The 14275-nt window shown below is 40.0% G+C and overlaps 1 protein-coding gene across 37 annotated transcripts in view; it reads left to right on the top strand.

Moving 5' to 3' along the window:
- The window catches only part of THRB (thyroid hormone receptor beta), a 414019-nt gene that overhangs the window by 262361 nt on the left and 137383 nt on the right, over nt 1–14275 (top strand). For 6 of the 37 annotated variants that reach the window (XM_064277390.1, XM_064277382.1, XM_064277376.1 and 3 more), the window contains exons 3-4: nt 10148–10218; nt 11124–11205. The exons of 30 other annotated variants lie outside the window; for them this stretch is intronic. The gene's annotated coding sequence lies outside the window, so the exon portion shown is untranslated. The remainder of the gene's footprint in view (nt 1–10147; nt 10219–11123; nt 11206–14275) is intronic. One more of the 37 variants, XM_064277366.1, reaches the window with a different exon arrangement.

The raw sequence follows: 14275 nt of genomic DNA, 5'->3' as shown, positions 1-14275 counted from the left end.
GATATGATTGGTCCGTTGAGTATGAATATCCATTATCTAGGTTTCTTTTTTCCTATAAAGCATGTATTTTCCTATAGATCTTATAAAGATCCATCTCATTTTTGACTTAAAAACTAAAGGAATCGATAGAAAAATCTTGATAAGTGAAGAGGGTCTCTTCATGAATGTTGAAGCCATTCATAGACATTTAAAGCTGTAAAGAGACTATATAGTATCTAATCTGATCCAACCATTTGATAAATTGAAGAAACTGAGAACCAGAGGGAGATGTGCCCAACGTCACAAGACAAGTTATAACTGTCATGATCAATAACCTAGGTCTCCTAACATCCTGTCCAGGGCTTTGGCTGACCCTGCTAAAAAAAAAAAAAGTCACTGAACAGAGCTGATTGGTGCTGCTATGAATTCGGATCACCAGCCTCAACTGGACTATTGTCTTTGCCCTGAAATCCCACTGAGTATCTCTGTTCAACACACTCGTCCACTTTCTATAATGACTGTTTCATACTTCATCATCTTCCACAAACCTCTGATGCCACCAAGTCCTTCCTGAGTCTCATCAGATTGCCTCACCTCCTGCTTTAGAGAAAATAAAACCCATCAGACAGGATTGTCCTGATACCAAATATACAAATCCACCTACATCTGTGCACATCCTCCCTTCCTTCTATTACAATAAAAGAGTTGTTCCTTCTACTTGAGACAGGTATCTCCCCCTGGGTAGGACCTTCCTAGTAAGCTTTCGATATCAATTATCCTCCCTCTCTCTCTTCTTCTTCTTTGTCTCTCTCTCTCCTCTCTCCTCTTTCTTCTCTCTCTCTCTCACTCATACATTGAACCTCTCCCTTCCATTGGCATCCTTCTCATCGGCTTTTAAACATGTTCACATCTCCTCTTTATAAAACAAAACTATCATCCACACATCCCCTATAGCGAACTCCCAATTTCTTCTTCCCTTCATGGTCACATTTCTTAAAAGTGTTATCAATGTGCACTGTCTCTCTGGCATCATCTCCTTGTACTCTTCAGTCCAATCTGTCTGGCCTCAGCTCCTCTCCCACCATACAAGTAACACTCCCTGAGGTCAGTGGTGATCTTCATGTTGTTAAATCCAGTGAATGGTCTTCAGACCTCATCTTATTTGACATCCAGCGACGTTCAGTACCACTTAGACCTCTCTCCTTCATGACATAGTGCTTTTTCTTGGATATCTTGACATAACACTCTCCTGGATTTCTTTGAACCTCACAGACTTTCTTGCTAGTTCACTTTGTCTTCCTTTTTTTCAATATTAGAGTTTCTCAAATATTGGCCATAGGTTCTCTTCTTGTTTATCTGCAGTCCTGAAGCAAACTCATCCATGTCAACACCTTCAGTTACCATTTATCTATGTGCAAATGAATCACCTGTTTATGTCTCCCAGACCTCCTCTGATTCATCCCCACACAATGGATACAGAGACCTTTTCAAAGGCAAGTCTGATCAATTCCACTTCCTTCACTTAAAACCCTGGAACCTATTCTAATTTAGGATAAATATAAAAATCCTGTCAATGGCCCAAAAGGCCCTGGACTTCTTTCTGCTTTCCCAGCCTCATCTCATCCCATGCTCCTTACCCGCACTGGCTCCACCTACACCAGCCTTCTGTCACCCCTTTATGGGCCAGGCTCCCTCCCGTTTCTATAAAGCCTTTACACATACATTCCTTTCCCTATACTTGCAATGCCCTTCTCTCCCATTCTATCTGGACAACTCCTGGTCCTTCTTTGATCTCACCCCAGTCTCACTTCTAGGAATTTCTTCTTCTAAGAAGAATACCCTGACTAATCTCATGTCGACTTCTACATATTAGTCTTTCCTTTGTAACACTTAACATAGGTATAAGTTTACATTGACTTGCATAATTAACTGAATTAATATCTGTTCTCTCCCAATAGACAGTAAGCTCTATAAACCCAAATACTGTGTATTATTTTTGTTTTACATTTGTGCCTAGCACAGTGCTTGATCCATAGTAGATGCTTAGTAAATATTTCCTGAAAGATGGATGGATGGATGGATGGATGGATGGATGGATGGATGGATGGATGGATGGATGGATGGATGGATGGATGGATGGATGGATGGATGGGCGGGCGGATGGATGGGCGGGTGGATGGATGGATGGGCGGGTGGATGGATGGGCGGGTGGATGGGTGGGTGGGCGGGTGGATGGTGGGTGGGCGGGTGGATGGGTAGATGACCACATAGACAAACAAGTAAACGGATGGTTACGACTCACTAGATCTGAGATAGGTGCTTTGGCATAGATACTGTAGACCGGTGAGATGAATATTGTGCAGACTTTGCAATAACTAAAAGCAAGGAAAACATAAGCATTTGACAGCAATGGCATTGCTAAAGTCTGTATCTGGGTGGACACCTCCATGTCACTGTACACTGTTGCCAGGGATGCTCTACTTCTATGGGAATATAATAATAGTAAGTGAAGTATGTATTTCCTAACCCCCACAAATATTTTTTAAATGCAAACTTGTGGCTTCTGGTTTATACATGCTGTGAGCGAGGAAAATCCAAGCTGTCACCAGCTTATAAGAAGCTCTGCATTCTTCCTCACTGTGATTCTATATGATTCATGTCATTAGCTGACCACAGAAACTAAGCCATTGGTCACAGGAAAAATAAAGACGGTGTACGTGCTGGTTGTGTTTGGCACAGAGCCTTTGTTTGGGTGGAAGTACATGCCAAGAGGTCCCTAGAATGAACGACCTTGTAGCAATCAACTGAGCCCAAAGAATTGAGTCCTTACTGAAAAAAAAAAAATCACCTTATTGCAATCAGCCAAGTCCAAAGTATTAAGCCCTTTACTAAGTGTCTGTAAGGCTAGGAGCTTTGTGTTGACTCTTAGACGTTTAAGTGCTACCCTCTCCAAACCTGGAAGGATATTTATTATGGTGATACTGCCTTTATTCTAAGTATTTGCTACTCCTCTTTTGGGACTGCCTTCAAGGCTGAGAGTATATTATTTTTATAAAGCACATCTTCAACCTTTGTGAGAGTAGATTTGATTTTTAGAAAATTCTCGAATATTATGAAGAATCAAATCTGGTGAATAAAGTCAGAGATGAAGTTAACTAGTAGCATTTGGCCCCAAACAAGATGTAACGCCAGAATGAAACAGTTTTCTTGTGTGGTGAGCAAACAAATGGCTCTGAAGGGCCAACTGGCTCTCAATGAAGAGTTCCAGAAATATCTGGAGAAATGGGAAACTTGCATAGCGTTGTAAGATGACAGGGCTTACAAGTTCTGGGATGTTTGTTTTAAAATTCAGTCTCATTTCTTTAGGGATTTGAACTGGCTATCTACAGGACCAGCCTGGGCCAGCAAAACGTGTTTTATTTGGCCAAGAGTGGTTTTATTTTAAAATTGAGTCAAGATTTAAAAATCAGGAGATTTCAAGTACAAATTTGGATTTCTGGTCTCCTCTGGAAACTCTGAAGATCTAGCAAAGCTACTCCCACAGTTCCACATGACAACCGTCCACTGGGTTGGACTATCTGCCATCTTTGTTATAAAGGAAACAGCTGGACCAGTGTCACTCATTGTCATTAACGTTTGCCCTGATCCTCACTATTTAAAATTGCACTTCCATCTCCTTCACTGTTTACTGTTCTGTGTAATGTGTATTTGTTTAGCTATCTGCCCCTCTCCCCTCTAGACCAAAAGTTCCATGAGGGTAGGGATTTTTTTCCCTGTTGCATCTCCAGTGCCTGGTGCATAGCTGGCACTTGATGCAGGTTTATAGCATGAATGAATTAGGTCTAGTCCCTGTAGGCGATTGGCTGTACAACTCTCAGTAGAAGGCTAAATTTGTATCTTTTATTGATACGAAACAATCTATACTATACACACTTTTTTTAATATTGTTTCTTTTATACCACTATGACGAACGTTATTGCAGTTAGCCTTCATAACAATTCTGCATTATTTTTTCTACCTATCTATTATATTCACTTCATTGTGTTGTATTTATTTCATTTTTTGAACAAGCGTTACATTCTGGACATGGTTCAGAATTCAGAATGTCTTAGACATTCAGGCCTGGATGTATAAAAGGTCTGCAGGAAAAAATCTTCCTCCGGTCCCCATCCCTCAACCACCCAGTTCGCTTCCTCGTAGGCAAACAGTATGGTTAATTTCTTAGGCGTCCATCCATAGATATCCCTTGCATACACATTTATGTATTCTTCTTTTGTCTTTGAATATGCAAATATTGACTACTACATACAGTTATACACTTTGCTTTTTTCACTTAACAATATTTCTTGAAGATTATTTCATGTCAACTCATAGTTTCCTCCTTTTTTATCCCATTGTGTGATTATCACATGGTTTATTTAACTAGGCCCTAGTGATGGGCTTTTTTTTTTTAGTGATGGGCATTTGCATTTTACATATCTCCTTTTGCAGGTGTTCGAGATGGGTGTTACAGGTGTTTAAAAGTGGGATTATGGGTAGTTTCTGGATTTGTATCATCGTTAGAAAGCCTTCTCTATTTCAAAGCTACCAGTGGCTTCTCCTGTGGTTTCTTCCGTTTGTTACATTTAAATCTTTCATCTACTTGGTATTTATTCAGGTGTAAGGAATAAGATACAGATTCAATTTTCATTGTTTCTAGATAGCTTTCTGGTTGTCCTATCTCTGGGAATTGAATAAGCCAGCTTTTATCATATTATGAATTCCCATATATGTATTGAGGTCTATTTCTGATCTTCTGCTCCATTGGTCTGCTATCTAGTCAGTACCAATTCTGCATTGTTTTAATTATTTAGGTAACGTACTCCATTTTAATATCTGATAGGATTAATTCCCTGTCATTAATCTGGCTTTTTCAAAGTTTTTCCATATATTCAATATTCTATCAATATAATATTTATATAGTCTTATTTTACTGAGGATTTTTAAGTCATCAAAACAGACAGTTAATATTATCACATGCCATTTTGGCATCCATCAGGGAAAGCAAGTATTTTTTTACTCAGTAGATTTATTACTATGATTAGCATTTTTAGAGTTGCTAATATTGCATTTTTTTTTTTTAATATTGAGGCACCTTTGCTTTCCTGGAAATAGTCCCTTTTGTCTAGTGTATTGTTCTTCCAGTTTTCTCCAAAAGCAATTTACTGATATTTTAATTAATATTTTTGGATCAATATAAGTAAGTGTTCTGGGAAGAATTCCTTTTAACGCTGCCTGTTTTAGATTTTTGGTATCAGAATTATGCTAGTTTCACAAAAATATTTGAGAATATTTCTTTGTGCTTTCAAAAGTCTAAATGGTTAAACATATATGCATGTGTGTGTATCATATATGATATATGATGTACGATTATATGTATATAATATAAACCTCCCCTGAAGCCATCTGAATTTATTTTTTTATAGCCTTCTTTTGTTGTCATTGTTGATAATATATACAGCAAGACATACACCAACTCATCCGTTTCTACATGTACAATCCAGTGACATTGATTACATTCTTTGAGGCGTACAAGCATTCTCACCCTCCTTTTCTAAGTTGTTCCTCCCACTAATATAAACTCACTACCCGCTAAGGTTCCTATCTGTCTTTCGAGTTGCTATTGTCATGTTACTCCCATATAGATAGTTCTTAAAAGAGCATAATGCTCAAGGCCGACATTTTTTACTAGTTAAGCTAAACTATTGTTTGGTTTTAAGAAGACTTCAGGGGATAGATACTCTTGGTTCAAGATTATCTCAGGGCAATAGTTCCAGGGACTCATCCAGCCTCCATGGAATTTGGAATTTTTATTGGAGGGAGAGAAGTTTTTAATAGTATTTTCTTTTTCATATATGTAATTATTTTTTTTAATTATTAGTATATATGAATGTTCTTTTATTTTGCTACTTTATATTTTTCAAGAAAACTAAACAATTCATCAAAATTTTCAGTGTATTTGCCCAGTTACTAAAAGTCATGTCTTATAATAGTCCTAATTCTCAGCATCTCTAAGTGAGTCCATTTCTTATTCCTAATCTTGTGAATTTGGTATTTCCCTTTCTTTTTTTCTTAATTAGGCTAGCTGGTAGTTCATCTATTTATTATACTGTTTTTGTTTTTTTCCCAAAGAATCAACTTTTAGATTTGTTTATTCTTCTGTCCCATTATGATACTTTCTAATTTAATTCTATAACATTTTTGTCTTTATCTTTATTAATTCTTCTTTCAGCTTTTTTTGTTTTTTACTTTGTCATTGCTTTTCTAAAATATTTTAAGTGCTTAACTCATTTTTTTTTTCTTTTTACGTCATAAAAATATTTAAAACCATGACCTTTCTTCTAAGTACTTCATTGAGGGTCTCATATAGGCTTTGACAATTATTATTTAGATCATAATTATTCTTTATATATTTGGCAATGGGACACTTAATTACTCTTTGACAAAGAGTTGTTTAGGAGAGAATTTTCTTGATTTCTAAGTGATGGCAGTTCTTCTTTTTATGTATGTGTCTTAGTCATCTAGTGCTGCCGTAACAGAAATACCACAAGTGGATGGCTTTAACAAAGAGAAATTTATTTTCTCACTGTCTAGTAGGTTACAAGTCCAAATTCAGGGCGTCAGCTCCAGGGGAAGGCTTTCTCTGTCAGCTCTGGAAGAAGGTCCTTGTCCTCAATCTTCCCCTGGTCAAGGAGCTTAGGGGGAAGGGACCCCATGTCCAAAGGATATGCTCTGCTCCTGGTGCTGCTTTCTTGCTATGAGGTCCCCAGCTCTCTGCTTGCTTCCCTTTCCTTTTATCTCCTGAGAGATAAAAGGTGGTGCAGGCCATACCCCAGGGAAAATCTTTTTACATGGGATCTGGGATGTGACCTGAACAAGGGTGTTACATCCCACCCTAATTTTTTTTAACCACAGGTAGAGATTATGATTTATAGTTCATAGGAAAATCACAAAATGGAGGACAAACACACATGGCCTAACCAAGTTGACACATATTTTGGGGGGGACACGATTCAATCCATGACAATATGTCTGCCTTTTCTTTTCTTTTCTCTTCTTGTTTTACTTCTAAGATAATTATATTGTGGGAAGATAATTTAGTCTCTAGTATTTTCACTCTTGGGACATTTCTTGATCACCCAACGTTGGTCACATTTTGTAATTATTCCATTTTTCTGTTATCTTGTAATTATTCTGTTGTCCAGGAATGAGATTTGATACATAATTCTAGATTAATGTTATTAAGAATATTAATCAGATATTCATTCTTATTTTATATCTACCTAATCTTTCAAGGGATCCAAGGTGTGTTAATGCCTTCAACTATTTTGTTTCCATCTATTTTTCCTTGAATTTTCCTCGGCATTTATTTCAGTGCTGTGTTAGTTGGAGCATAAATTCATGACAGTTATATTTTCCACCACATGAATAGCTTTAAGGCAAATAGAGACAGAAACATTGGACCAATGGGCAATTGGTGCTACCCCCAACTTATCTGAGAAAATCTCAAAATTGGAGACTTCTCAAGGGATCCAGGGAGTTGGAGACAGGTGTTACCTGTGAGTGAGCCAAGAACAAATACATGTAACAATAAGATGTTTTATGATCCAGCATACGTGGCATGAGGATGTATGTGCTTGGTCCTTTAATTCCTTTTTCTTGGAGTTTGGTGCTTCTGGCTATGAATTTTGTGAGAAAAGGCAGCAATTGTATCTTATCCATATGTCCAGCAGCTACCACAGGTAATTTGCCCTTGCCCTTGGTAGATGTCCTTGATAGGGATTGTGAGCGAATGAATGAAGGAATGAGTCCAGAAGTAGAAAAATACAAAATATGTATTGCAAACCAGGTCATTTAGCCACCTCTCCATCCAAATATGCAGCTCCTTACAGGGCAGACTACTGTGTTCTGTATTCCTTCAAACGTTTTCATAGACCCACCCCAGGAGCCAGCTCATAACATAGGAAACATTCCTTCCGAATGTGTATAGATTTCTTAGTCGCTTTACGATCCCAACTGAGAAGGTACAGCAGACATACCAGAGATGGCTGCCTATAGTCCTGGCCTCTGTCTAGTTTCTAGGCCAGAGGTAAGCAGCCCCTGACAGAGAGATCCAGTCTCCAAGCCAGAGAGACCAGTTGTCCTTGAAATGAAGCAAAATGACACCCGTCTTAAAGTGAGCTCATTATATCATCGTGTGAGATATTACAGACCAAGTGTTGTTCAAAAATAATGATTCTTTTAAAATACGCTGAAGTGTAATAGGGAGAAAAGGCCAGAGGAAAAGCCTTTCTTCTTTGTCTTAGTCTGGAAGCACCACTAAAACCTGTCCAGCATCATGGCAAGTTGTAAGCCTCCACTGACGGACGGGTGCTGACCGCACATGAGGCATGTTGGCTGAATTGGGTCTCCCGCATGGAAGGAGAGAATTCTTCCGCTGAACCACTACTGCCCCAATCTCCCTGTAGTGCCTCCTGCTGGCAGAATCGAATACAAAGCCAATTGGCAAGGGACTCTGGGAAATAGATTGCAAAGTCTCAGTCCCAGCATCACAGAGCAGAGAATAGAAGGGTAGATTTAGAGCTGAGAAGCAATAAGTAACTAACTGGCACCCAGCTTTTGGGTTGGAAAGTCAATGGCTTTGTAAGTGGAAGGCAGCCAACTTTATCCATTGTGTTATCCCAAACCTTTCCTTTAAACATCTGCTGATTCCTAAATTTCTAAATGTCTCTTGGCTTTTCAAGAAAAGAACCTTCCTTTATTAGTGGAGTATCCACTGGTAATCCCTTTATATACATCTCTGTAAGCATCAATATGGAATTGCTCCTGGTAGCCTGTGAAGGGTTAGAATTTTAGGGCAGTTCATTTTACACGCTCTTACCCAATTTTTTTTTTTTTTTTTTTACCCAATTGGTACCACTTGAGAGGTTTATTCTCATGTACTCGACTCCAAACTAATAAGAGTAATATCCTGAATCAAACAGAGCAGCGATTATTAATAGAACCTCTAATTTTCTGAACAACCATGTAACCTTTATTGAACTCAGAAAATGTCTCATGTCTGACAAGAAATGCCTGTCTGCCACTTAGGTAATATGTGTCTCACTGAGAAGGGGCTTGGTGTGTGAGAGAGTTTCAAACTCATCAAGAGTGAACTTTTCAAATAATTTGTGTCAGGCCCGGTCTTAGTCATCTAGTACTGCTATAATGGATGGCTTTAACAAAGCAATTTATCCTCTCACAGTCTAGTAGGTTAAAAAAAAAAAAAATTCAGGTTACTAGTCCAAATTCAGGGTATCAACTCCAGAGGAAGGCTTCTCTCTCTCTTGGCTCTGGAGGAAGGTCATTGTCCTCAATCATCCCCTGGTCGAGGAACTTCTCAGGCAAAGGGACCCCGTGTCCAAAAGATGCGCTCTGCTCCTGGTGCTGCTTTCTTGGTGGCAAGAGGTCCCCAACTCTCTGCTTGCTTCCCGTTCTTTTTATCTCTTGATAGATAAAAGGTTGTACAGGCCACACCCCAGGGAAACTCCCTTTTTATGTTTCATCAGGGAGGTGATCTGAGTAAGGGTGGTATTGCAATCCCACCCTAATCCTCTCAACGTAAAATTACAATCACAAAATGGAGGACAACCACACAATACTGGGAATCATGGCCTACCCAAGTTGATACACATATTTTGGGGGGACACAGTTCAATCCATGACAGGCCCTTTGTTCTGTACATTAAGATTCCAGCTGCTTGATACCCCGAGCTAGAAATTTCATATTTAGAAAATATTCTGTAAGTGCATATATGGCTCCACTTTTGTCTTTAGAGGTAGTGATGTTTAAAATTATTTGTCAGTTCTTCCATTCTAAAGTCTGGTAGCTTGAACCTACCCAGCAATGCCACAGAAGAAAGGCCTGGCAATCTGACGTAGTAAAGATAACAGCCAAGAAAACCCTACAGAGCAATTCTACTCCATAACACTTGGGATTGCCATGAGTCAGAATCGACTTGAAGGCAATGAGTTTTTCCATTCAGAAAAGGTTTAAGCTCAGAGAATTCTCTAAGAAGAAACTTGGATTAGAAGTCTGGAGGCATAATTTTGAGCCCCACCTTTCTCACATACCAGTTATTTATCCGTAGGCATTTAACATGTGAACCTCAGCATCCTCCACTGTGAAGAGAGCATCGAATGAAATAACAGATGTAAAAAGGTGAGATAAATGCGTGTAACCCTGATTACTTGTGCAAGAGGTAGACAAGTGTGGTGGTTTAGAGCATAGAGTCTGAGTCCATGAAACCTAGGTTTAATTCCTGTCTCTCCTACTTAACACCTTTGCCACCTAGGGCAACGGATTCACACCTCTCAACTTCACTTCCCCCAACTGTAAAATGGGGATGATATCACCTACGTCGCAGGGTTACTGAGAGTAATGAAACCAAAAACACACGCCGTGGAGTCGGTTCTGACTCATCACGACCGTACAGGACAAAGTAGAACTGCCCCATAGGGTTTCCAAGGCGGTAAATCTTTATGTAAACAGACTGTCACGTCTTCCCCTTGCAGAGCAGCTGGTGGGTTCTAACCAGTGACCTTTAGTTAGCAGCCAAGTGCTTTTAACCACTGTGCGGCCAAGGCTGCTGAGAGTAATGAGGGAGGTGATAAAGGTAGAACACTTAGCAGAATCCCTAGCACATGGCACTCAGTAAAGGTTAGCTGCTCTTGCTAGTATCTCCTTTATTATGAGCATTATTGTCATCCTAACTTTGTAGAGAACCATCTACACAAGCGCAAAGTGTATGGTGATTAATAAATTTAAAATGTCATTATCTTCTTTTTTTCTCTACTCAATTTCCTTGAACGTGGCAAATAGACGCTGTTAAGATTTGTGCAGATTTTTGCCATAAAGCCAAGGGCCATGTCTTGTCTAGTTGGCCTTTGCCTTGGAGCTGAGAGCAGGTAGCCCTAGTACACATTGATGTATTTTGTGTAGGATCCACGTTATTTCTTTGGTGTTTTGGAAATTGGTAGATTCCTCTTTCTCTGGAAATCTTTATTTGCAAATCATGTGATTTTTTTTCCTGGAAAATCAAGTGGTTCATTTTTATTTTATGGCAGGTAAAATCAACAATATGAGTTGATGACCAGATGTTAAAATCAAAGCTCACTGTCTTTCCTTTTCATGTAAGACAATGGGTAGGTAAGTGGATCTTGCTTACGGTAAAGTTTCTTTTGATTCTAGAGATGATACAGTTGAAGTGTTCCAAATCACATTCATCAAAACTATCATTTTTGGATCAAAACTATCTTCTTTGAGGGAAAGTATAAATTGTGAAAAACCACGGATTTAAATGTTTGCTCGCTGGGAAAGCATTAGCGGAAGTGCCAACAGAGACCACCCAATCCAAAAACCCATTGCTGTTCAGTCAGTTCTGACTCATGGCGACCCTATAGGACAGAGTAGAACTGTCCCACAGGGTTTCCAAGGAGTGGCTGGTGGATTCGAACTGCCGACCTTTTACACAATATCATCCTAGAGGATGGAGATCCCACTCATTTTTAATGTTAACAATTTAAAAAAAAAAAAATGATCTCACCCTTACTGACAAATAGCATAATTAATTCTATGCCCCTTGCAAAGGCAACAATGATTGAAGAAGACAGAATTCTCCACAGGTAGTGACAAGACTTAATGAGTACTCCACTCCCTTGCATCTTTGCTGAGCCCACCTTAGCGGCCCTTTGAAAGGGACACAACTTCACATGCCAGCTCTTCTCTCATAGCAGGAGACCTTCCAAAGGCAAGTGATGTGGGGCAGGGGGCACTAGAAAGGAAAGAGGGCAAGGGAACATTAGGAGAGAGGGAACAAGCAGAGGAAGGGAAGGCATATGTGTCTAGGTGATGCCCCTTAGCAGCAAGATGGGGGGTCTCTGGGTCAGAGGGCTCTGAAGAGCAGCAGGAGCTTGAGGTCTGTATAACTACAGGGTTTCTCTCATCTATGGCTACCAGATGTTGGGCATGGTTTCACACAGCATGCAAAGTAGGCAGGCTCTCAGTGGCTACATGTCTGCTTATTTGGGCTATTTTTAAAACATTTGGATGTATTAAAATTTGAGTTTGGCACCAGCAGGCTTTTGAGGGTTATGGGCCTCAGCAGCCTGTTATGAAGAAATAAACAACTTGAGGCCAATACACAGAGGTCATCTTTGGCTTATTTATAAAACACCGTGCAACAAAATGATGGGGACCCTATGGAATTAAGCCTCTGGTACCCAGAAATCAACTCTCCAGAAGCCATGATTAACCAAAAGTAACAATAGCAACTCATGTTTATTGACCACTAACTACGCAAGAGACACTGTCCTGAGCACTTTTCTTGTATGAACTCATTGCGTCCTTACAGCATCACTGTAAGGGACATATGATCGTCTTCTTTTAGCACAAATGTATGAATGATATTAAAACAAGTTCTTGTCGATATTCTGCCCAAGCCCCCTGGACTGTATGGTCAGAACTATTTCAGCCTAATCCCTTCCCCTTTACATAACCCACATCCCAGGAGACCCTCATCAGTTCACAGCTAGATCTTTACTGCGGAGATTGGCAGGGCCTCTGTGCAGGGATGGCATGAAGATTTGTGGAGCATCTGTGTTTTACAGAGTGTTTTTCTTTTTTTTAATAAATCTCTCCCTCCCACGCCCTCTCATGGCCCTCGGCACCTCTGATAGAGTACAATACAACCTTCTTTAATTAGAGTTGTTTGTGTGCATTCTGTCATCTCTACCAGTCAGTGCTTGCCAAGGGAAAGGAGTAGGGCTTAGTCATCTGGGTGCCTGTCAGAGCACCCAACTGAGTGACACGCACATGGCGGGTGGAAGGCTGGCTCAGCAATTAAGTGCACTCACACTGGGTTGCCATCCTAACTCCCCCTATTACCAGCGGGGCTGACAACAAGCAAGTTTCTCAGCCCCTCTAGCCGTGTTTCATCAATGAGCAGAAAACCACTCTGAGCATCTCTTCTTCCAACTCTTATGGTTGTTGGTGACATAGTAGCTGTACCCTCCTTGGGAATTCTCTGAGGCATACCACAACGTCACTCACACCTTAGGAGTCCCCATGAGAATGTGGAAGCCAGGACGCTGGGTAGCCCCTGACTCCCATTCAACCAGACCCTCTGTGCTCAGGCATGGGTCAAGATATTGAGCAGGGAGATGGGCAAGGGAGCAGAAAGGTTTTCCCCCTTCATAGCCTGACAGGGTGTGCTGTAGGTCTCTGGGGAAGGGAGAAAGGTCCCAGCTGAGTTGTTGTCTATTGTTTTCATTGTAATATGGTGTTCTCGTCCCATAAAATATCAAAAAACCCAACCCATTGCCGTAAAGTTGATTTCGACTCATAACAACCCTTTACATGTTATTAAATAACCGTAACATTGGCAAGTTGGAGGAAGGTTCACAGGGCTGCCGTTTAACAGTGGTGTGCAGGACAATTAACTGTCAGTGAACGTTAAATGATGGCAACATGGGTGGAGTCTTTCTTGGCATGAAAAGCTCAAAAGCGGTCAAACCTGGGCAAACCTCAGCTTCCCACAAAGTGGCTGCTTGTTTTTCCGAAGTTCAGACAAAGACTGCAGAATTTGGGGAGACATGGAAGTCATTAAGGGCAAGCCATTTAGTCCAAATAAATTACTCTTGAGGTAAGCCTTGATCAAGAATTTTAAGTTGCTTTTCTTTATCAACAAATAAATGTCTCTAGCAGCAAATAAGAGCTAAGGAAGGCTCTGCCAGCCCCGATTAAGAACAGAGAATTCAAAACCCAAGCCAAAGAAAATCCACGTGCTTGATAAGAAATAATGAGAGCCTGTATTTCCTTTTCAGCTTTAGGTTTAGCACTGTGAGATGCCTCAGTTAAGAGCATTTTTTTTAACAGCTTTATTGAGACAATTTACATATCGTGAAGTTCACTTGTTTAAAGTATACAATTCCATGGATTTTGGTATGTTTACAGAGCCGTGTAGCCACAACTATGATCTGATTTTAGAACACTTCACCACCCCAAAAAGAAATTACACCCATTAGCAGTCAGTCACTCCTCATCCCTCGACCTAGGGGCAGGGCCCTAACCTTAGGCAACCACTAATCTACTTTCTGACTCAATAAGTGTGCTTGTTTTTTAACCTAGACATTGCCTGGAAGTCCCTTCCCTTGACTTTTAATTGGAGTCAAGTAATGTGTTTCCTCAAAATCTGTTACTTTTTTAGAAAATTCGTTTT

The sequence above is a fragment of the Loxodonta africana genome, chromosome 27 (genome assembly GCF_030014295.1).
Source record: "Loxodonta africana isolate mLoxAfr1 chromosome 27, mLoxAfr1.hap2, whole genome shotgun sequence".
In the NCBI taxonomy this organism is placed as follows: Eukaryota; Metazoa; Chordata; class Mammalia; order Proboscidea; family Elephantidae; genus Loxodonta; species Loxodonta africana.
Note: the sequence above shows the minus strand (reverse complement) of the source record. Positions and strands in the feature narration are given on the sequence as shown.